Genomic DNA, 24,269 nt, shown 5'->3' on the forward strand with positions numbered 1-24,269 from the left:
CGCATAGATCTATGATACAGAGATTCATTTCCACTGTCAGCGCTTTCTCCTGGCTAGTTTTTAACTAATACTTAACAGGCAAGAATCTATAAAGCTCTAAAGAGAAACTTGTGATGCGTCCTGGGTTTATTCAGGTCTATGACCCTGAGCTCTTAAATAGGATGCTAGACAGCCATACTTCTGGTGCTCTGAGTCACAGAATTAAAGCCACATGTGAAAACATGGGAGGAATCAGGCCAGAATCAGGAATGCCAAAGAGGGCCTCTTCCGAACCACTCAGAGGAGGTTTCCTGCCTGGAAACCACCATCAGCCCATCCCATCTGGAGAGCATTAGCGGGAATTTCCACTGGTAGCATCAAAACCCGCTACAGGCATAAAGGAGTCTTCTGACAGCCTGGAGATGGTCATAAGATTTCCAGTGGCAGAGAAAGAGTGAAAATTATGTTTAAATTATCTCAAATTGCTTCTCTTAATATGGAAACTTGATCAAACACCACCACATCAAAAATAATTACCAGGCGTCTACCCGGTCAGTATCATTACGTAACTCATAGGCAAACAAACAAGAGGCATTGAAATAGACTTTGCCTCCATTCACATCCACTAGAACCGTATTTGCTAATAGGATATTGTGTGCCCCCATCCCATGTTGCCGAAATGGCAGCTTACAGCTGGACAATGGGGAAAAGCAAGCTTATAGTTCTGTGGGAGCCAGTGCAGTGATCCTGTTCTCTCCAGCAGGAACTAGGTTGTTGCTATAGCAACAACCAAATGATAGACAGATTTTTGAATGTGCTGTGGTCTACTGTGATAAGAGCTCCCAGGATATCCAGTCAGTATTTTCAAAGTGTGCTAAAACATGCACACTGTGTAATTATACTAAATGCTATGTTTCAAGATCAATTTTCAATGCCTTTCTTTTAAAAATTGAAATGATAGAGAATCTGAACTATTTTTAGCTCTAAATAACCATTTGTGCTAATATCAGTTTTATTCACTACCATGTCAAGTCAAAACTTACATTCTTTGTGCAGCACTTATATGCTTTAAGGAAGCTTGAGTCGAATTAATGAAAAAATATAATGTCTCCAAGATAATAGTAACTTCTTGCTAAGGTGAATTTCATGGCAAGTGTTGTATAGGTTCTAAGAAATCAACATAGTGAAAACACGGTAAAATGCTTTCGCCCTTCTCTTGTTCTATATATTTGGCTTGTTGCCTTAAGAAAATAGTGCAACTACAAAGCAATTTCATTTTGGTTGAACTAGAAATGAATAATGACCATAGTACAGTAGCATTTCTACACAATCAAGATTCAGTTCTCCAAGTTTTATGCAAAATGTCCCTGACTTCAATACATCTAAAATGCTTTTAACACCCTACATTAGAAAAGAATGCAGTGAGATTCTTAGAACTGCTAAAATTTGGAGCAAGTAACTCCCTCAGATCACTGCGTAGCAAAGACCCTCATCGTTATTTATGCCATAGCTAATGTCTAAAGGAACAATCTTAAAATCCAGGCAAACCTTTTCATGCATTTTTAGTCATAATTTAAGTTTCTTGGATGGAATGCAGATTGACTTTACTGAGAACCACAGGTTAAAAATCATCTATCTTGAGGTGAAGATTTTCAGACCGATGACTGATTTCTTTTTTCTTTCTTTTTATAGAGCTGGGGACTCACTCTGTTGTCCTGGCTGGAGTGCAGTGGCACACAATCATAGCTCAAGCAACCTTGAACTTCTGGGCTCAAGTGATCCTCCTGCCTCAGCCTCCTGAGTTGCTGGATTCAGACTGATTTTCTTAAATAAACGTTTTATTGCAGTATGTTATACTCAAATAGAAAGAAGTATCCATGTCATAAGTATAATCAGCTTAACTAATTTTTGCCAGAATAACACACTGTGTAACCAGCACCTAGCTTAAGAAACAGAACACTACAAGATCCAAAGGAGGCCCTCGCTTTGGATATGCGGGGTGAGTAATGATCCCCCAATGATGACTATATCCTGATTCCATGAGTTAGTTCTACCTATGTATAAACCTTATATAAATGGAATCATACAGTATGTGCTGTGTTTGGCTCATTTAACTCAACATGATGTTTGTGAGATTCACCCGACCTGTCACTTACAGCAATTATTTGTTCATTCTCATTGCTGTATAGTATTTGATCCATGGATTCACTGGAAGAATGATCTGGGTCAACTCTAGGAAATGGTTACAATTTTCAGAATAACTTTTTCTTGATGCTAGATAGCAAAAGAAGTAACAGAAAGTTGGGAGGTGCAAATGTGCTTTTCTTTGAAATTTGAGTGATCATTATTCCATTCCACTGTTTGGTGGGAGTTAGAGTAAACTTCAGACATTATAGACTTTTGGAACTGAAAAGTGAAGAGAAATATCAGTATTTTTTATAGTCATCCTAATTTTTTGTGTGTGATATGTTCAAATCCCACATATGTTTCCACTTCTTAAATGCACCCTGGTATTTAGTAGAAATGTTTCAGCAAGATACGAATTTATTTCTTCTTTTTTCAGTCTAAAAGGCCTAAAATGATTATTGGCAAGGAAAAAATAACACACTGTCAGCATGGATATTTTTATATGACCAGTCAGAAGAGGCAAAATTTCCATACCTCTGGACCTGTTCTCTATCTTCAGAGACGTCCCCGTTTTTATTATGATTGTTGGAATTGTCAAGGGACAATTTGCAACAGCTCCAAAATAAATATATTATTTTCAGAGCCTGCAACATCTTACCCAAAGCACAACTCTAAATTTAGATTGCTTTCTTAGAGATTGCTTCTACAAATTTCTACCATATCATCTAAAAGGAGATAACATGGTCAATGATTCATTCAAATGCCTAATATTCCGAAGCTCATTTCCATAAAGAAAAATGTGGCCTCTGTGTCTAAAGGTAAATATAGACCAAGGCTTAAAAGTCAAAATTAATTCTATTTTTTACACTCTGCTGCATTAACTAATGAATCAAATACAGACTCACTTTTCTTCTGAATATAGGAGCTTTAGAAACCAAAAGAAAAGAAACTAGGTAAATATTTTATCTTACATATACTCCAAAAGATTTAAAAATAAAATTCGATTTGCCTCTGGTGTCAAGACTAGCTATGAGACTTTTGGATCTTGGTTTTCTTATAAAGTGAAAGGACTTAACTATACAGTCTAAGTTTCCCTCCAAAACTAACATGCTTTCTTTCTATTTCAGGAATAATAAATCAGGTTGTGAGAGCCAGGAAGGAGGTCAAAGCAGAGGCCAGGAACTTGAGTGATTACGGTTAGAGGGAGCTGAAGGCCTGGCAAGGCGGCAAAAGGTTAAGAATAAATAATTAGACCTCTAAGGATTTGGGAGAGGATTTGGGATCTAGGAGCATCAACAGATATACAGAAATGAGCCTAATCCTAGTGTCCTTTGAATTTCCTGCTGAGTAATGGTGTGTGCAGGACACAATAGCAACAAAAAACTGAGTCTGTCCCATAAGGTGGCAGAGTTCAGGGAACAGACATGACAGGAAGGTGTGGCTCCTCCGCCCTGATGGAGAGGGGAGCAACCAAGGCGGGATATGGGATTTGAGTTTTTTTTTAATAAAATTTGTAAATAATAGGAAAGTTGCAGAAAATTACAAAGATAGTACAGAGATTTCCTACCGAGTGTCGCCATTACTAAAATTATTAGTTATTATGGAACATTTGTCACAATTAATGACCCAATATTGGTACATTATTATTAACTGAAGTGTATGCTTCATTCAGATTCCCTTAGTTTTTCCTCATGTCCTTTTTTCCGTTCCAGGATCCTACCTAGGATACCGCATTACAGTTAATCATCACATCTCCCCAGGTTCCTTTTGGCTATGACAGTTTCTCAGACTTTTCTCATTTTTGATGACCTTGACAGCTTTGATAGGTATTTATAGAATGTCAGTGGGGGATTGGGCAGTGGGGGATTTTCTTAATGAATCAGAGTTGCATTTTGGGATCTGGGGAGTGGGACTATAGAGATAAAGTGTCATTCTCACCACATCATATCAAGGATGCATACGGTGAGCATGGTTTACTGCTGCTGAAGTTAGCCTTGCTCTTAACCAAAGTCGTGTTTGTCAGGTTTCTCCACTACCAACTTACACTTTTTCCCCCTTTTCTTGCAGTAATATTGAGAAGGAAGCCACCACGTGCAGCCCACAGGAAAGGGTGAGGAGTTATCCTCCACCTCTTTGAGAACAAAATATCTGCATACATTATTAGGAATAGTTAAATCATCAGGGACTCATGGGTACTTATTTGACACTTTGAATTAAAATCCAATAGTACTTTATTTTCTTGTTGGAATTGTTCCAGCTTTGACCCTTGGCAGTTTTTTTCAGTTAACACCCTCCCGTGTCCCTGTGACATACCACTATCATTGTGGAGTTGTTTTATCTGACAACTTTGGAAATTTCTGGGACCTGGAATTTGGATTTTGATAAGAGTGGCTGACCTAGGATAGCTTGGTCTTATGCACACTGTTTTGTTCCTGAGCTTGTTGTCCTGTTTACCTTTGAAATGATCCCGATCATCTTTACACTTAGACATTTTCAGATTTTACTTAAATATCAGGGAACAAAATATAGGATTTCTCTCTAATTGCCTTAGCCCTAGGGATCTGTTTTCACTACCTGGTATGTGTCACTATTGTCTTAAAGAGATATCACTTTTTGTCTTTGAGAAAGATTCTTCTTAGCATTTTTGATAAACATTGCCCCTACATTTTCTTTGTTTTCTCTTTCTAGAACTCTTGCTAGTAGGATAACCTTCTGGACTGATGCTCCTGAATTTCAAATATTTTCTCTTGTTATCTCCTTATCTTTTTGTTCTACAGTTAAAAAGACATCTATATCCTTATCTTCCTCCCTTTCTAATATGTCATGCACCACTTAATGACTGGGATAACTTCTGAAAAATAAATCCTTCGGTGATTTCATCATGTGAACATTACAGAGTGCACTCACACAGACCTAGATGGTATAGCCTACTACACACCTGGGCTATATCAGGTGGCCTATTGCTCCCAGGCTACAAACCTGTATGGCATGTTACTGCACTGAATATTGTAGGCAATTATAACACAATGCTAAGTGTTTGTGTATCTAAACACAGAAAAGGTTTGGTAAAAATACAGTATACAAGATTAAAAATGGCATATCCATAGAGAGAGCTTACTATGAATGGAGCTTGCAGGACTGGAAGTTGTTCTGGGTAAGTCAACAAGTTAGTGGTGAGTGAATGTGAAAGTCTAGGACATTGCTGTGCACTGCTGTAGACTTTATACACAGACTATACTAAATTTATAAAAATAGTTTTCTTCAACAATAAACTCTAACTTTTTACTTTATACACTTTAACTTTTTGATTCTTTTGTAATAATGCTTAGCTTAAAACACAAACACATTGATTGTCCAGTTTCACAAAAATGTTTTCTTTCTTTATCTTTATTCTATAAGCTTTCTTCTATTTTTAAATTTTCTTACTTTATTTTCTACTTTATAAACATTTTTGTAAAAAACTAAGACACCAACATATATTAGCCTAGGCCTATATAATATCAGGATCGTCCACATGACTGTCTTCCACCTCCACATCTTGCCCCATGAGAAGGTCTTCAGGGACCATAATGCACATGGAACTGTCATCTACTTTGATAACAATACCTTCTTCTGGAATCCTCCTAAAGGACCTGTCTGTTCTACAGGTAACTTTTCCTTTGTAAGTAGAAGGACTATACTCTAAAATAATCATAAAAAGGATAGTGCAGTACCTCAGAAGTGATGTTGTGATCTTTTCAGGGCATCATAGCAAGAGATACTAGATCTTTATTTCTCCAAAAGGTAATTTTAATCCTGTTGGGAATATGATGCCTAAAAGTTTTCTCTGCCATAAAGTGATTATTTTTTCCTTTTTTAATTAGTTAGTATCTTGAGGGGAGAAATTTTGATGAAAACAAGTTACTTACATAGACTCACATTTTACTCACTGATTTTGACCTGAATCAATTATTTCTTTAATGGCTGCCTTGTGATGATTTCCTAATTCTATCATTCCTTCTACATTTCTTTATTTTCTTCTTTTATTCTACAGTAAGGAGGGCATCTTATTAATTATTTATCTATATCAGTGATTGATGGATTCTCATTTTATTTCATGGATAATAATTCTTCTCTATAATTACTTATTTTGATGCTTAAATTGTTCTAGAATTGATCTGTAATGACTTCAAACTATGCTACAAGACTACAGTAACCAAAACAGCCTGGTACTAGTACCAAAACAGACATATAGATTAATAGAACAGAACAGATACCTCAGAAATAACACCACACATCTACAACCATCTGATGTTCAGCAAACCTGACAAAAACAAGCAATGGGTAAAGGATGTCCTATTCAGTAAATGGTTTTCGGAAAACTGGCTAGTCACATGCAAAGAATTGAAACTGCATCCCTTCCTTACACCTTACACAAAAGTTAACTCAAGATGGATTACAGACTTAAATGTAAAACCCAAAACCATAAAAACCCTAGAAGAAAGCCTAGGCGATACTATTCAAGACATAGGCATGGGCAAAGACTTCATGACAAAAACACCAAAAGCATTTGTATCAAAAGCCAAAATATGACAGATAGTATCTAATTAAACTAAAGAGCTTCTGCATAGCAAAAGAAACTATCATCAGAGTAAACAGAAAACCTACAGAATGAGAGACAATTTTTGAAATCTACCCATCTGACAAAGGCCTAATATCCAGAATCGACAAGGAACTTAAACATATTTACATGAAAAAAAAAAAAAAAGTGGGCAAAGGCCACTTTTAATAATCGCCAGTCAGACTGGCGATTATTAAAAAGTAAAGAAACAACAGATGCTTGAAAGGTTTCAGAGAAAAAGGAACACTTTTATACTGTTGGTGGGAATGTAAATTAGTTCAACCATTGTGAAAAACAGTATGGCAATTTCTCAAGGATCTAGAACTAGAAATTCCATTAGACCCAGCAATCCCATTACTGGGTATATACCCAAGGGAATATAAATCATTCTACTATAAAGACACATGCACATCTGTGTTTATTGCAGCACTATTTACAACAGCAGAGACGTGGAACCAACCCAAATGCCTATGACTGATAGACTGGATAAAGAAAACGTGGTACATATACACCATGGAATACTATGCAGCCACAAACAGGAATGAGATCATGTCCTTTGCAGGGACATAGATGGAGTTGGGAGCCACCATCCTCAGCAAACTAACACAGGAACAGAAAACCAAACACTGCATTTCCTCCCTCATAAATGAGAGTTGAACATTAAGAACACATGGACCCAGGGGAACAACACACACCAGTGCCTGTTCGGGGCTAGGGGCTGAGAGGAAGGAACTTAAAGGATGAGTCAACAGGTGCAGCAAACCACCAAGGCACACATATACCTATGTAACAAACCTGCACGTTCTGCACATTGACCAGTGGTAATGTCTTTGCAATTTGGTTCCTGGGGCCTTGTGGCACGTCTCAACATTCTTTGATCACTTTCTTACTTACTGGTACAAAAGGATATTCTATTACTCACCTTGTATTTTACTTGCCACAACCATTGGATCTGCCTTTTCTCTAAAGGAGCCATTTCTCCAAGACATTTTATTAGAGGGTGGGATTTAGAACCCAAGATCTGGGTGCTCATTGATACCAAGGCATATTCCTCCCAGGCCCCTTCAGGAGGGAAAGCTAGGAAATATATGAATGACATATGCATGTGTGTAATTATGAGTTTATACAGAAACCTCCAATTCCACTTCATACCACAGTGTTCATCTTAATGTCTGCTCTCTACATACTTGTTAACTCAGTTCTCCAACAGGGAGAAACCTGAGACCTATTAGCCTGAATATATTTATTTATTTGCTTAATCCTGAAATGCCCAGAAGTTGTTTCAGAACTACTAACCCATATGACTGTGAAAAACAAAGTGACTAAAATTCAATATGCATATCTATTTTTATCTTCAATCTGAAGTATATCATCAAAATACTATGTTCAAATATTTGGGAAAAAGAAGAACCAAATATTGAGTTGGATAATCACACTTTGAGCAGATAAGCTAAAAGAGACTGCTGGAATTCAACAAAGAAATGATAGGAAATACTTAAGGCAAAGGCGAGGGAAGTGAGGCAGCCTCCTTGGCTGGGGCTGACTGAGAGCCTGGAAAGGATTCCCAACACGAGAAAGGTTAAATGAGTAACTATCAGTGATCCACATTCTCACCGTGGACTCCAATGATTTCAGCCGTAAGAGTCCCAGGTGAGGCCCGAGATTTACACACGGGACTGCCTGGAGACTGCACAATGGCATTGCTCCTGAGACAGAGCTCACTCTGGGTCCTACACACCCTGAGGCCTGGGCAGCTACAGCAAGGCGCCATTTTGAAAGCCCAGCCCCGGCCAGACTACATCCTGCTCTAGGGCCTATAAGCCCCTGCATCTCCACATCCCTGGTGCTCCAGTGACAGCTCCCAAGTGCAGCTGGGTGTTGCTGCTGGTTGCGGCCACAAGGTCTAAAGCAAAAGTCACTGACAATGACCCCAGAGCCCTCTTTGGCAGGGCCACATCACATTTATAAGTGCCCCGAAGAAAGGCTACTATGCTTGTAGCCACTAACTGGGGTCAAAGTATGTGTCCTGCTAGCTGCCTGTTTACAGCTGCTGCCACTGAAAGCAGCCCCACTCTTCTCTCCAGCAAGGCCACAGTGCAGATGCTGTTGCTCTCATTTAAGCATTTGACAGGAACCTGGGGATCACCCTGCCTCTGCCTACCACAGCCAGTCCCACATGAATCAATGAGGGTTCTTCAGGACAGGCCTGACCAGACCAGCTCTACTCACCCTTGCTCCACAGCACCCAAGCATATCATCTGAGATCCTGGGGATCACCCCGTACTATCCACCACCACTGGTGCTAAACACTCTTCCCAGGGTCATGAGGATGGGCCCACCCAACCTGCCACTAACACACCAGCTGGCATTAACCCACACATGCCACTTGTGGGCCTTCATACTGGCCAGCACAGCCCATCATAACCAATGCCAAAACCAGAACAAACCATTTTGGAGCTATGGGATTGTTCCCTGCCCCACCCCACCTCCAGCCTTGGCCATATCATGTTCACTGCCCAGGGGCTTGAGGACCTGCCCACCTGCCCAGCCCAGCACTACAACTTCTGGAACCTGAGAAAGCCCAATAATTGGCCCACTTGAACCTGCTAACACCAATTCCAGTATACACTACCCTTGGGCCAAAAGACAGGCAGGCTTGGGCTACGACTGGGGCCTGAGGTCTAGACCACCTTGATGTTCCAGTACCCAGCAAAACTTCACCACAGCCTCTACCAAGAATTTCCTCAGTACCAACAAGACATCAAGGAAATCACAGACATCATGGATGCTGTTTACAGCCAAAAAAAACATATGTAGATGACACTACTGCACATATCTGGAATCAAGTCAAAGTGCCCTACCCTATCAACACCATAGATACATATTCAGGAAAAAGTCCTCCCCTACAAAAGCAAATTCAAAAAACTGGAAGAAGAGATTGTTATACCAGATGTGCAGATATCAACATAAGGACACAAGAAACATGAAAAAGCAAGGAAATGGGACACCTCCAAAGGAATACAATAATTATCCAGCAATAGGTTTCAATGAGAAATAGATTTATTAAATCTTGGAAAAAGAATTCAAAGTCATGATATTATATAAGCTCAGTGAGATACAAGACAATTCAGAAAAGCAATACAAAGAAATCAGAAAAACAATTTACTATATAAATGAAAAATTTACCAAAGAAATAGATAATGTAAAAAAAGAACCAAACAGAAATTTGGGAACTACAGAACTAACTGAATGAAACATGAAATACATTCAAAAGCATCAACAATAGACTATATTAAACAGAATAAATAATTTCAGAACCTAAATACAGGTCTTTTAAAATAACCCAGTCAGAAAAAAAAATCAAGCCTACATGAAATATGGGACACAGTAAAGCAACTCAATATTCAAATTTTGGGTGTCTCAAAAGGCAAAAAGAAAACAAAATAAATAGAAAACCTGTTTCACAAAATAATAGCTGAAAACTTCACAAATCTGACAAGATATGCAAACAGATATAGGCAGCTAAGAGATCCCAAAATAGATAAAAAAGATATTCTCCATGGCACATTATCGTCAAATTCTCAAAAGTGAATGACAAAAAGAGAACTTTAAAAACAGCAAAAGAAAAATGTCTGGTCACTTATCAGGGAAACTCTATCAGAATAACAGAATATTTCTCAGCACAAACCAGGCCAGGAGAGAATGAGATGGGATATTCTAAGTGCTGAAAGAAAAAGAAAACTATTAGCCAAAGATACTATACTCAGTAAAGTTGTCTTGTATAAATGTATTTCCTAGACAAAAAAAAGCTAAGGAAATTCATTACTACTAGATGAGACCTACAGTACATGGTTAAGGGAGTCCTACATCTGGAAATGTATGGACTCTATCATCACGAAAACATACAAAAGTAAAAAAAAACAAAATGAACAAAATAAAACAAAAACCTGATAGAGCAAATGCACAAATGAGGAAAAGAAAGAACTCAAATGTTGCCACCATAGAAAACTGCCAAACTGCAGTGATAAACAATAAGAAAGAAACAAACGATACATAAAACAACAAGAAACCAATTAATAAAATGACAGAAATAAGCCCTCATATGTCAACGATAACCTTGAATATAAATAAATTAAACTTTTCACCTAAAACATACAGATTGGCTGGTGGATAAAAAAGACATGACTCAACTATATGCTGTCTACAAGAAACTCATCTCACATGTAGAGACACATATAGACTGAAAGCAAAAAGAAGGAAAAAGGTATTCTACAACAATGGAAACCAAAAACAAGCAGAAGTAGCTATGGTTACATTGGATCAAACAGACTTAAATTGAAAACAATAAAAAGAAACAAAGAAAGCTATTATATAAAGATAAAGGGATAACTTTGGCAAGAGAATATGACAATTGTAAACATATATGTACTCAACACCAGAGCACCACATACACAAAGCAAATGTTATATCTAAAGGGGGAGATACAGTCTAATACAATAATAGTTAAGGATTTTAACACCCCATTCTCAGTATTAGAGAGATCATCTAGACATAAAATTAACAAAAAACAATTGCATTAAAATTTCACTTTAAATCTAGTAGACCTAACAGACATTTGTAGAACATTTCATCCAACAGCTACAGAATACACATTCTTCTCATCAGCACGTGGAACATTCTCCAGGACAGACTATATATTATGTCACAAAATTAATCTCAACAAATTTTTTTAAAATCTAAAATATATTAAGTATTTTCTTACATCACAATGGAATAAGCCTAAAAATCAATACAAGAAGAACTTTTTAAACTGTACAAATACATGAAAATTAACATTATGCTCCTGAATGACTGCTGAGTCAAGATAAAAATTAAGGAGGAAATCCAAAAATTTCTTCAAACAAATGAAAATTAAACTACACCATATAAAAACCTGTGAGATAAATAGCAAGAGTAGTTCTAAGAGGATAGTTTCACATACAATAAAAAGCAGAAAGATCTAATAAATAACCTAAGAGTGCACCTAAAGGAGCTAGAAAAGCAAGAAGAAATCAAACTTACAATTTGTAGAAGGAAATAAATAATAAAGATGAAAAGAGAACCAAACAAAATAAAGATTTAAAAACCACAAAGCATCAACAAAACAAAAAGTTGGTTTTCCGAAAAGTAACCAAAATCAACAAACTGAAAGCCACACTAACCAAGAAAAAGAGAGAAAACTCAAATAAATAAAATCAGAAACAAAAATGTGACAGTAGAATTGATATCACAGAAATACAAGAGCTATACACTAACAAACTGGGAAGCCTAGAGGAAATAGATAAATTCCTGGACACACACAACCTACCCATTGAATCAGGAAGAAATAGAAAACCTAAACAGACCAACAATGAGTAACAAAATTAAGTCAGTAATTTAAAAAAAAAAAAAGTCTCCCCAAAAAGAAAAGTCCAGGACTGTATAGCATTAATGCCAAATTCTACCAAACATGAACAGAAGAACTAAAACCAATTTTCTTTAAACTATTCCAAAAAACTGATGGAACTCTGAGAACTGCTTTTGCTGTATCTCATTGATTTTAGTGTGTTTTGATTTTTATTTGTTAGAAGAATTTTTTGGTTTTCCTCCTTAATTTATACCTTGATTTCTCACTGTAAGAATTCATTGAATTCTCCCTTACTCATTCTGTGATGATCAATTACCCTGATACTAAAACCAGACAAAGATTTTATATATATATATAATCTTTTATATATATAATAAATATTTTATATATATAATATATGCACATATATACAACTAAAATATCGTGCTATTGGTATAAAAACAGACACTTAGACCAATGGAACCAAATAGAGAACCCAGAAATAAATCTACATATTTATAGCCCACTGAGTTTGGACAAAGGTGTCAAGAACATATGTTGGGGAAAGGATACCCTCTTCCATAAATGTTTCTGGGAAAATTGGATAGCCATATGCAGAAGAATGAAATTGGACTGCTATTTCTCACATTGTACACAAATCAACTTATAATGGATTAAAGACTTTAAATGCAAGACCTGAAACTTTAAAATCACTAGAAGAAAACTTAGGGGGAATACTTCAGGGCATTGGTCTAGGCAAATATTTTAGCTCTATAACCTTAAAAGTACAGTCAATAAAAGCGAAAATAGATAAATGAGACTATAGTAAACTAAAAAGCTTCTTCATAGCAAAGGAAAAAATCAACAGAGTGAAGAAATGACCTGCCAAATGGGAGAAAATTCACCAACTATTAATCCAACAAGGAACCAATATCGAGAATATACAAGGAACTTGATGTGGTTGGGCTGTGTCCCCACCCAAATCTCATCTTGAATTGTAGCTCTCATAATTCCCACATGTCATGGGAGGGACCTGGTGAGATGTAACTGAATCATGGGGGCAGGTTGTTCTCATGCTGTTCTCATGATAGTGAATAAGTCTCAGGAGTCATATGGTTTTATAAAGAGCACTTTCCCTGCACAAGCTCTCTTGCTTGCTGCCATATAAGACACGCTTTTGCTCCTCCTTCACCTACCACCACTAATGTGAGGCCTCCCCAGCCATGTGAAACTGTGAGTCCATTAAATCTTTTTTGTTTTATAAATTACCCAGTCATGGGTATTTCTTCATAGCAGTAAGAAAACGGACTAATAAAGGCCTCAAAAAGCTCAGCAGGAAAAATAATAATAATCTGATTACGTGCAACTGGTTACAAAATGGGTAAAGGACGTGAACAGACATTTCTCAAAAGACATACAAATTGCCAATAGGTATCTAAAAAATGCTCAACATTACTTATCATCAGGGAAATGCAAATCAAAACCACAAGATGTCCTCTTACCCCAGTTAGAATGGCTATTACTAAAATGACAAGAAATAAGAAATGCTGGTGATGTAAAGAGAATTCTTATTGGTGGAAATGTAAATTAGTACAACCACTATGGAAAACATTATGGAGGTTTTTCAAAAAAACTAAAAATAGAATTACCGTATGATTCAGTAATCTTGCTACTGGGTATTTATCCAAAGGAAAGGAGATCAGTGTATAAAAGAGATACCTGTACTCACATATTTATTGAAGCACTATTACAACAGCAAAGATATGGAATTAACCTAACTGTCCATCAACAGATGAATGGATAGTAAAAAGTAGTATATATACACAATGGAATACTATTCAGTCATTAAAAAGAATGAAATCATGTCATTTGCAGCAACACGGATGGAACTGGAGGTCATTATGTTAAATGAAATAAGCCAGCCACAAAAAGACAAGTATCTCATGTTCTCACTCACATGTGGCAGCTAAAAATGTTGATCCCATGAAAGTAGAGAGTAGAATAACACTTACCAGAGGCTGGGAAGGATGTGTGGGTGGCAGGGGGAGGGATAGAGAGAGGCTGGTAGAAACATACAATTAGATGGAAGGAAGAAGCTTTAGTGTTCAAGAGCAGAGTAGATTGACTATAGTTAACAAAAACATGTTGTTCAAAATAGCTAAAAGAGAGGGCTTGAAGTGTTCCCAACACATAGAAATAACAAGTACTGGAGGTGACGGAAATCTTAAATACCCTGACATGATCATGACATAGTCTATGCAGGTAACAAAGTATCACATGTACTCTATAAACATGTACAAATATTATGCATCATTTAAAAAAATAAAGTATGAAAAGTTATTTGGGCTAGTTTTTTCTCCCTCTTTGTTGCTGTAATATTTTTTAACACTTTCTTTTTCTTTTTTTTTTTTTTTTTTTTTGGTGGGGGTGTTTCTAATTCCTGTTACTTAATTTATTTTCTTTAGTAGGGATTTGGTGATGGTTTGCTGTTTTTATTTCTATTCTGAGTTGTTAGGCTGTGTTTAATATTGTCTTGCTTTCTTACATCTCTTCCCCAAGTTCCACTTCCTCATTGTATACTTTTTAAATGGCATTTCTTTAAAATTAATGAAAATTGTACTTTTTGTAATTTTGGTCTCCCGCATATAAATAATTTTCTGGGGAATTCTCTTCTTCTTCGGGTGTTCTTTCCTGCTCTTTTCTTCCCCTTCTGGTAGCATCTTTGTATAGATGTTGTATATAAAAGGTTCTAGTCCCTTTTCTAAAATATCATTCATATGACTGGGTGTTTTTGAGCCAGCTATCTGCAAGAGATTTTTGTAGGAGGAGTGAAGCCAGTGTAAGATTCCAAATGTGTTGCTTTCCACAAAGCACACATTCATTCTCTGCTCCTCAGCCTCCTCATGCAACTGCTTCCTGCAAAATTTTATTTCTATGCAGTTCTACATTTGGGCCACCTCTTTTGATTTGCTTTACTGTGTTACATCATTTTCATATGTCTCTTTTTTCCCAATTTTTCCCTCAAGGTGAGCAAACACTTTCTCAGATTTTACTTTTGTTAGAACTTTTCCAAGTCTGCTGCCACTGAGTTCTGTTGTTGAGAGCCTTAGTTGTTGTATCTATATTATATTTTCTTATGCCCTTGACCTCTGAATTTTACAGCTGCCTATTGCCAAGAGCTGGTAGCTATTTTCCTAAGGCACCAACTGAAATGGATGCAACGTATTTATCTAAAACAGTGCCGAATTTGTTTTATAGATGTAACTGTTTTCAATATTCTTAGGCTGGTTATTCAAAGAGCAGAGCCTGAGGCATAAGCCTATGTGGTTTTGCTTTATTAAGCAGTGTGATCTCATGCACCATGAGTTTGAGAAAGAAAAGGAATGGGAAGAGACAATGCAAGAGTACTTTCCTGGCTGGCTACCACTTCCACATCAAGCAAGCCTGACTGTTCATATTTTGTTACTGTCTTTTGAGAGGCCCTTTCTGAAGCTTTTATTATAGTCGGTTCATAGAAGAAACAAAAATATCCACTGACTCCCATTGCTAAAAGGCTTGCTCCAAAAAGGGGTTAATTTTCTCACCTTCCAAGTTGCACGTGCATGGGCACTGCTATGGAATGTTTGTGTTCCGTCCAAAATTCATGTTGACACTTAACCCCCAATGAAACAATATTAAAAGGTGTGGCCTCTGGGAAGTAATTAAACCATAAGGGCCCCACCCACAATAATGGACTTCTGCTTTTATTAAGAAGCTGGAGGGAACTATTTAGGCCCTTTTGCCCTTTCGCCTTTCACCGTGTGAGGATTCAGTATTCAAGGCACCATCTTGGAAGCAGAGACCAGACCCTTAGCGGACACAAAACCTGCCATTATCTTGATTTTGGACTTCCAGCCTCTAGACCTATGAGAAATAAATTTCTGTTCTTTATAGATTACCCAGTCTCAGGTATTTTGTGATAGCAGCACTGACGGACCAAGACAGCACCAAGCTGAGACTGCTATTCTTACTAAACTTCAGAGTCAACAGAGAAGCACCAATAACAGTTACATGTGGGCAAACGGAAGTCTCTATTATATGGTGGCTGCAGGATGTTAGTTGCTCAGATTTGGATGGCCACAGGTTTTGCTTTACAGACAGAGTCCCAGTTTAGGTCTGTGGTTGCACTGTAGTTATTAAAAGCATCTACGTTTTCTCTAAAACCTCTTTTGAATTATATGGCAAATTATATGGCTCCCTAGGAACAATTAGTAGTGAATGAGCCAGGAACAAGTGTCCAAACACCTGAGTCTGAGAAGAGCAGAAGTGGCATCAAAGAGGTGCCTAAGGCCCAGTCTGCAACACTTTTCTGGTTATTGCCTATCTTCAAGTACACTCTCTAGTCAGTCACACACTCTGAGAGGATGAGAATGACTTTTCCTTTGTTGGAAATGTTAATATTGATGTTCTAGAGATCTCACTTTCTTGGCCATTTGCCTGTGAATATTTCTAGATATTCATATAAGTAAAATGATAAAATGCATGAGGGAGGGATAGGGTGATGGCCTGCTCTCCCAAAGGAGGTGATGAAGTGTTTATGTAGATGAGTATTCAGTGTGACCTTAGACTATAGTCTCAACCTATAACTTCAATCAAAAATGGCTACAATTTCAACCTAAAAATGATCAACTTTTAATATGATTTTAAGGCTGACATTCATTGATGGAGCTTAATTAATGACCCATAATATACTCTTGAAAAGTATCTTTACTCAAAATGACTTCAAGAGAACGTATGTAATCTGAAAATTGTTGCAAAGTTCTAAATTCTGCCAAATCTAGAAAGATCATGGCCAAGCAAATTCTCTCTTCCTAAATAATCTCTAAATATTTTCAAACAGCCCAGACATAGTATCCAGAGTACTGTTCTGCTTATTGTAATTTTGGCTTCAAAGATAAAAGTTAATTGGATATATTGAAAACCCCAGCAAAACTCCAGAAGTAAAAGTCATCCATTTTAATTAGGAACAGTTCAGAGCATATCATGGTCGGCAATCATCCGAAATGCAGACCATGAGTCATTCTAATATGCAAATCACAAAGCAAGGGGCAAAATTTTTCAAACTGTGTTCTCTCCCACAGACTGGAATTTGCATTTAAAAGCACAAAAACAAATGTCTGAAAGATTTGGTCACAACATCAGCAAAAAGAAGCAAATCAAGAGAAGCGTCAGCTATTAACTCCCAAGAAGCCCTTTTGATATATCACTTGCTAAGGCACACAGAAGGGAGTTGGGATGGGGGCCACAGAGCCCCTCCAATCAACCAACTGACAGACCAAACAATTGTGTGTGAGTTAAGAATAAAATGATTGCAGATAAAATGCTGGAAAATCAATGCTATGAGAAAAACCTGTACTTCCTTACTCTAGTACTGAAACATATTGTTTCCTCGATTTGATGACACCATCAAATAGAAGCTGCATTTTCAATTTAACAGCAGGCTTTTGAAGAAAAAAAATGTGCATTTTTTTGTTTCTTGTAGTCTGCTTTTTTTTCATTAACTAACCAACAACGGCATACAATTCACATAGTAATTTATCATTCTTTCCTTTTGCTAAATTTTTTTTACTTACAGAGACAAACAATTATTCTAAAAGACTTTTAACATTGTGGTGACACACTGCCTTTCAAAATTCATGCTTGTTTGGTTTTTGATATATTTAGCAGCTTTAGGATTACGAGCATAACTTTGAAACATTTCAAAAATATTAAGTTTCCTGTGATTAAATGTATAGCTTATTTTTTTTTCTCATTTGAATCATATTTTGCTGATAGTCATCCAGTTCTTCTTGAAAGTCAGACAGACATTTTAATAGGTACGTAGTCACTGTCTGAGATATAGAAATATGAATTAATTATAGCAACTATTTCAAGCTTTCACTATGAGAGTTTTGGCAATTTCTACTTCCTTTGATTATATTGCCTGGATGTGAAAGGCATTTTTTGGTATACAAAATGACTGTATTTTTAAAGCTATAGTTGTAAAACTAAATTTCTTAAATATTTTAAGCAATGAATTACAGATCCAAAATTAAGTTAAATTGCAAATGCTACTGCTACTATTACTACTACTACCACCACCACTACTACTACTAATACTAATACTATTATAAATAACTCAATAGACATACCTGTATTTAGAGGATGCAAAATACTTTCACAACAAGGCCAAATCCATGGTCATTAATCAGTGCTAGTCAATAATCATTTACAGATAATTTTCTCTTCTGGCTGTAATGGAGTAGATTGCAGCAGAATGACATTATTCCCACTGTGAATACTTCCAAATTTATTTTAAATCCTTTTAAAGAAATTGGAGAGCATCTGAGGTATTCCAAAGATTTGAGTGTCCACATTTTGAAGGAGAAAGGAAGTACTTAAGGTGCATCTATTTATCTACATATTGCTTTTCTTCTCAAAATATTTTTTGATTCATGGCCCATAGGAAGAGTCTGAGAAGCTGGTCAGTGAGTGACCATTAAGTGGCAGAGAAGCCAGTAATAGCTGTAGGCAACAGCATAAGCCTGAAAAGACAAAAACCAGAATTTAGGCCCACCAAGGTAGCCAAGGTAGGTTTTCATTGAATCAACTTGGTTAATTTTCTTCATCATTCGTTTGTTTCCTTTTGCACCAATCTCTGCTCTTCTCAGCTTTCTCTTATAGACAGCAAAGATTTGGCTCTGCCTGTTAATTGCAGTGTTGCATAAAAAATAATGATTGAGAAGGTTGAGTCTAAATTAGCCATTTTGTTATTTCTTTTCTATTATTTCCATCTGTTTCATGTTACTCTTGGCCTCTTTTCCTGCCTTCTTCCAACACTCTTTCTTTCTCATTCAAAGAAAAAGAATTTTACTCAATATGTAATCAAGGAGCGATTTTAAAAAATTAATGCTCGATGGGCATAAGTAGAACAACCTTAGATGTCATCATCCATCATGCATGTCAAAATGCAAACAGGCTCATTTTTTTTTCCTGAAGAATGGAAGTATGTCAACAGAAAGGGAACACCAAGTTGCCAGGGATTTCCATGCTTAGGCATTCTGCCCTGTTTGTGGATCTTCATTCATAGCCAAAGTAAAAACTACCCTTTGTGGTAGTCATCAGTGATGTTTAGAAAAATTCAGAGGTCAGGTGTGGAAGCTCACACCTGTAATACCAGCACTTTCAGAGACCGAAGCCGGCAGATCACTTGTGCTCTGGAGGTCAAGACCATCCTAGGTAACATGGCAAAACCCCATCTCTACAAAATACAAAATTTAAAAATTTAAAATTAAATTAAGCTGAATTTAAATTAAGCTGAAGAAAAATTCAGCTGCTGCTTCTTCTCTTTCTAAGCATATGGTAGGATCTACTTTCCCTGCCCTTTGAAATTAGGCATGGACATGTAACTTGCTTTCATGGTAAAACATGAGTTGAAATAGTAAGTATCACTTTTGGGCAGAAATTCTAAGAGCAAACAAACTGCAACATTTTTTTGCAGCACCTAGATCATAAAAGCCATATAAAGTCAGAGTCTCTGCAGCCTGAATACCTAAGTAACTGCAACAAACCTCCTGCTGGCCATGAGAGAAATAGAGTGTAATTTAAAAAACAAACAAAAGAAACTCTGTGGCAAATTGCTGATTTGGGGCTACTTATTACTGCAGCACAACTTAACTCATCCTTTCTGAGGATGATACCCTTTGAAATCTGTGGCCAGTGTCTCCCTGTGAGCCACAGGTCAAGTGCAGGTGGCTAAGGGTCAAATGCCAGCAGCTAAGGGCATGCAAGGAGCCACCAACAGTTCAGCATTGGCTCTGGCATCAGGGTCATTGTGTCCTGACAACCTCTCTGGTAGCCGTTTCTGAGACAGCAGGTGCAGGTGTGGCCACTTTAGCCCTGAGCAGGCTCCACAGCTGCTTGCAGGTCTCTGCTAGTGCCCAACCCTTCTCTTCGCAGACCCTAAGCCCACAGCCCATGTGCCTGGCAATGGCAGCCTTGCACCAGCCCATCAAGGGGATCCTGAAGAGCAAGACATCCAGGACTTCCTCTATGGTGGCCTTGTCAGAACAGCCCCGTGGAAGTGTCGACAAAGAGCTGAGTAAAAAAAGCCAGAAGTCGGATAAAATGAACATCCTGGCGACATATCATCCAGCAGACAAAGACTATTGTTTAATGAAAATAGATGAACCAAGCACTCCTTACCATGGTATAATAGGTGATGATGAAGATGCATGTAGTGATACAGAAACCACTGAAACCGTGGTACCAGATATCTTAGCTAAGAAATTAGCTGCTGCCGAAGGCTTGGAACCAAAGTATTGGGTTCAGGGAACTAGCAAGCAGTAGAGAGGAGGACCTCTCAGCCGAAGAATGAGAAAAAAAGACAATTTGAAATGAAAAGGAAGCTTCACTACAATGAAGGACTCAATATCAAACTAGCTAGACAATTAGTTTCAAAAGACCTACATGATGATGACAAAGGTGAAGAAATGTTGTAGACTGCAGATGGAGAAAGCATGAATACGAAAGAATCAAATTAAGGATCTGCCGCAAGTGACCAACAGCAAAACAAATCGCGAAGTTCATAGATTTGTTCAACACTGCAGTTGTTGGATATAAACCCTGTTACTATAAACCCTGTTACTCTAATGCATTGCTTCTTGTTCTCCACAATTCGTGACTTAGGTACCAAAATGCATACCAGTTATTATATATTGCCAAGAATTAAATGATAACCTTAGAGACTGATTAGACTGAAAATGCCTAAATGATATATATTCTTGTGCCTAGTACTTTACCACAAATACAGTGTAATATCAAAGTTCCTGCTTTAAGGGAATGCAATAATGTATACTGGGACAAATGTACTTTATTCTTCTAACACAGTAAGAATTACTTGGAATTTTCTTTCCTGAAATGAAGTGCAGGAAAGCCCTGTGTGTCTTGGTTTTGGTTTAGTGATGGTTTCATTTCTAGCCAATTCTTTGTATCTTAATTTTTTGTTAGTACCAAAATAATCTGTTATACAAACAGACTTTTAAAATATTTTCTGTATACTACATATATGTAAGTCCAAAACGGCATTACTTATGTAAAAACACTTGTTAATATGTATAAGATAGTATATAGCTTTTCATGCATTAGAGGTTAAACAGCATCTTTAAGGGGAAGAGGAACTAATTTATTTTCATCACTCTAAATGTGGTGGTAGCTCTTATAAAGCGTGTTGAGTTTTTTTAATCAAAAACCAACTGAACCACAGGATATATAGACTGATAAATATTCAGGCTGAATAGTATTTTGACACTTGTCTACAACTTCATTTGTCTATTTAATTGAAAAGGATTATAAGAGTTACTGTCACATTTTCTGGCCTACTACCTTTAAAATTCCTGTTGAGTTTCTTTGTGTTTGCAAGGAAAGGACTGAACTTTTTCTCATCAAACTAGCTTTATTCCCCACAAATAAATTGTCAGATTAAACTTGCACTAATGTCGGCTCTGTTTTTTGTTTTTGTTTTGTTTTTTATGTTTTTGGTACACTGGGCAGACTTCAGAGCAGTTTTTTTTGAAATAAATATTCTAATGTAGCTATCCCAGCATTCCCTTTAAATACCTGTCTTAACCTCCTGCTTTTATTTCCTACTCCTTTCCACACATATGCACACAATCTTTTACCTTTTAAAGGATCATTAACGTTGTAACAACATTAGGAACTCTTTCACTCCTCTGTCATTTGCTGCAATATTGAAATTCTTATTTTGACCATCAATGCCTAGTAATTCTTCTAATAAATTGAGTAACGGCAGTACTGTAGGCAGGAAATAGTTTAACTGCTGAATTTCTATACCTCCCTGATTTACAGCTTGCTAATTAAATTGCTATTATTAGTTTGTTTGACTTACTTCGACTTAAGAAAACAACTAACTGAGGTTTTTGTTGTTGTTGTTTTGGAGGAGGGTTTTTTGCATGAGGAGAGAATTGTGTGTAACCAGTGATACGATTATTCCAGAATGTACAGACAGAAGTAAGCCTGAACATTGTTTAATTTAAAAACTTTTAATAGTCCCTGCTTTAAGGGAATGCAATAATGTATACTGTGACAAATGTACTTTATTGTTCTAACACAGTAAGAATTACTTGGAATTCTTTTTCCTGAAATGAAGTGCAGGAAAGCCCTGTGTATCTTGATTTAGTGATGGCTTCATTCTAGCCAATTCTTTGTATCTTAATTTTTTGTTAGTACCAAAATAATCTGTTATACAAACAGACTTTTAAAATATTTTCTGTATACTATATATATATATATAAAAGACGGCTTTTATTGAACAGCTTATCTTCCACTTGCAAGTTTATGGAAATATCAGTATGTCAAAATAAATAAATGGGAGAATTCATTGCTGTTAGAAGAATGTGCTTATTATTTTGATTTTTTCAATGGGATATAATCAAAGTACTGCTGAATTATAGGTGCAGTATTCTACTAAACATTTCATCTAGTAATACCACTGATTTAGAAACAAAACTGTGTATCTCTCCTTTCTGAATTAGAACATTGGGATTACCCGTTAAAATCAGTTTTGGGGACTATGGAGATTAAGTCTGTACATATGTATGCACATATATTCATGCACCCAGACTTCTGATATTGGTTTTCTCATTTTTGAGTTCTTAGAAAGTATCCACATACTCCTTGTTTTTGGTAGAAGTAGCTGTTGTACAATGAAGAAAGGACAAGACTTTAAATAGTTGATTCTTTTTGTGTTTTCCTCAAACTATTTTTTGAAATTTAGATCACAAGCAAACTGATTTTCTGGTGTTTAGAAAGCAGATGATGATTTCAGAGGAGTGAGACATGCCAAACAGCATGCTCAGCAGGATTTTAGATACTGAAATGCAGCTGAGAAAAGGTATTTTCAAGTCATAAGTGGCTAATTGATATGGTATGAACTAGTCAAAATAGGAACCATTATGATTCGAATTAAATTTTCCTCTGGAGAGAGGGATCTGAATGTTCGGTTCTAGTCAAGGTAGGTTTTACTTTCAACTTTTTAATCAATATCACTCTCTGTGCTTAACTCTTTGGTCTTACCCTGTCCCTTTTCATTTGTCTAAAATTCTGAAAAGACGACCAAAATTTGACATAATGGTATTAATCAATTAACAGTAACTTTAAGTTGAAGATTGAAGCAAGATGCCATTTTCCCCATGACTTTCATTTTGTTTACATTTTTTCTCCTTAACTTAGTATACACTACACATATTGTAATAAAATACAATAATATGAAAATAGATAAATTTAAAAAATATTTTAGATGAGATAATGCAGATTTTACAGCTTTGTATGCAGACACACACACAAAGACACATACAATTTGAGTTTCTTCTTAAACAAGGTTGTGTTATATTTTGCCAATATTCATGGTCTGATTTGTACTTTCATATTCAACTTCACTCAACGTAGAATTTAATTTTTTAGCTTCTGAAATTATTATGTTAATATGTAGAATCACATGCTTTGGGTTATCATTAGTGCTTTCTGTCTAGTCCTCTTATAATTGCACCTTTCATTCTCAATATTCAATCTGAAAAATCTATTCTTAGAAAAACTTAAACTAATTTATCAAGAGGAAAGTTTTGGGAAAGGCTACTTAATATGTATATCCCCTAGGTAGTCCATATATTGCCTTATTACTCAAAGACAAGAAAGTTAATAAAATCACATTTTGTCAACGAAAAAGGTTAAATATTGGGCTCAGTAAGGCATGTAATTGGATTCCAACTTATCTATATTTTTAACAATGATCTGTAAATTACAGAATAAAAACTTTTAGCCTGTACCAGCCACTGAGATCTGCTAATAGTAAAGTTCCAAATCAATGCAAATAACTTGTATAGAATCATAAAATTATAAAGCTTATTTATTAATTCAATATATATTAATTAACATAAATTTAGTTAATATCTGCCATATGCCAGGCATTGGGGATACAGTGGAAAATCAGACAGATGGAGTCCTTTATGTCATCATCTTGCATTCTTACAGAGGAGTCAGATAATAAATGTATTTTTATAGTATAACATATGTAAAATGGTGAGACCCTAGAAGATTATAAGTCATCAAAAGTCTGAGTTTTCCTCTACTCCTTATGTGTCTCAGTTCCTCTGTGCTTCTACT

General features: G+C 36.4%; 1 pseudogene; it reads left to right on the forward strand.

Annotated features, from left to right (window-relative positions):
* The first annotated feature begins 20,024 nt into the window (after positions 1-20,024).
* On the forward strand, positions 20,025-20,680 carry LOC112605214 (annotated as a pseudogene).
* Positions 20,681-24,269: the final 3,589 nt, after the last annotated feature.

The sequence above is a fragment of the Theropithecus gelada genome, chromosome 13 (assembly GCF_003255815.1).
Source record: "Theropithecus gelada isolate Dixy chromosome 13, Tgel_1.0, whole genome shotgun sequence".
In the NCBI taxonomy this organism is placed as follows: domain Eukaryota; kingdom Metazoa; phylum Chordata; class Mammalia; order Primates; family Cercopithecidae; genus Theropithecus; species Theropithecus gelada.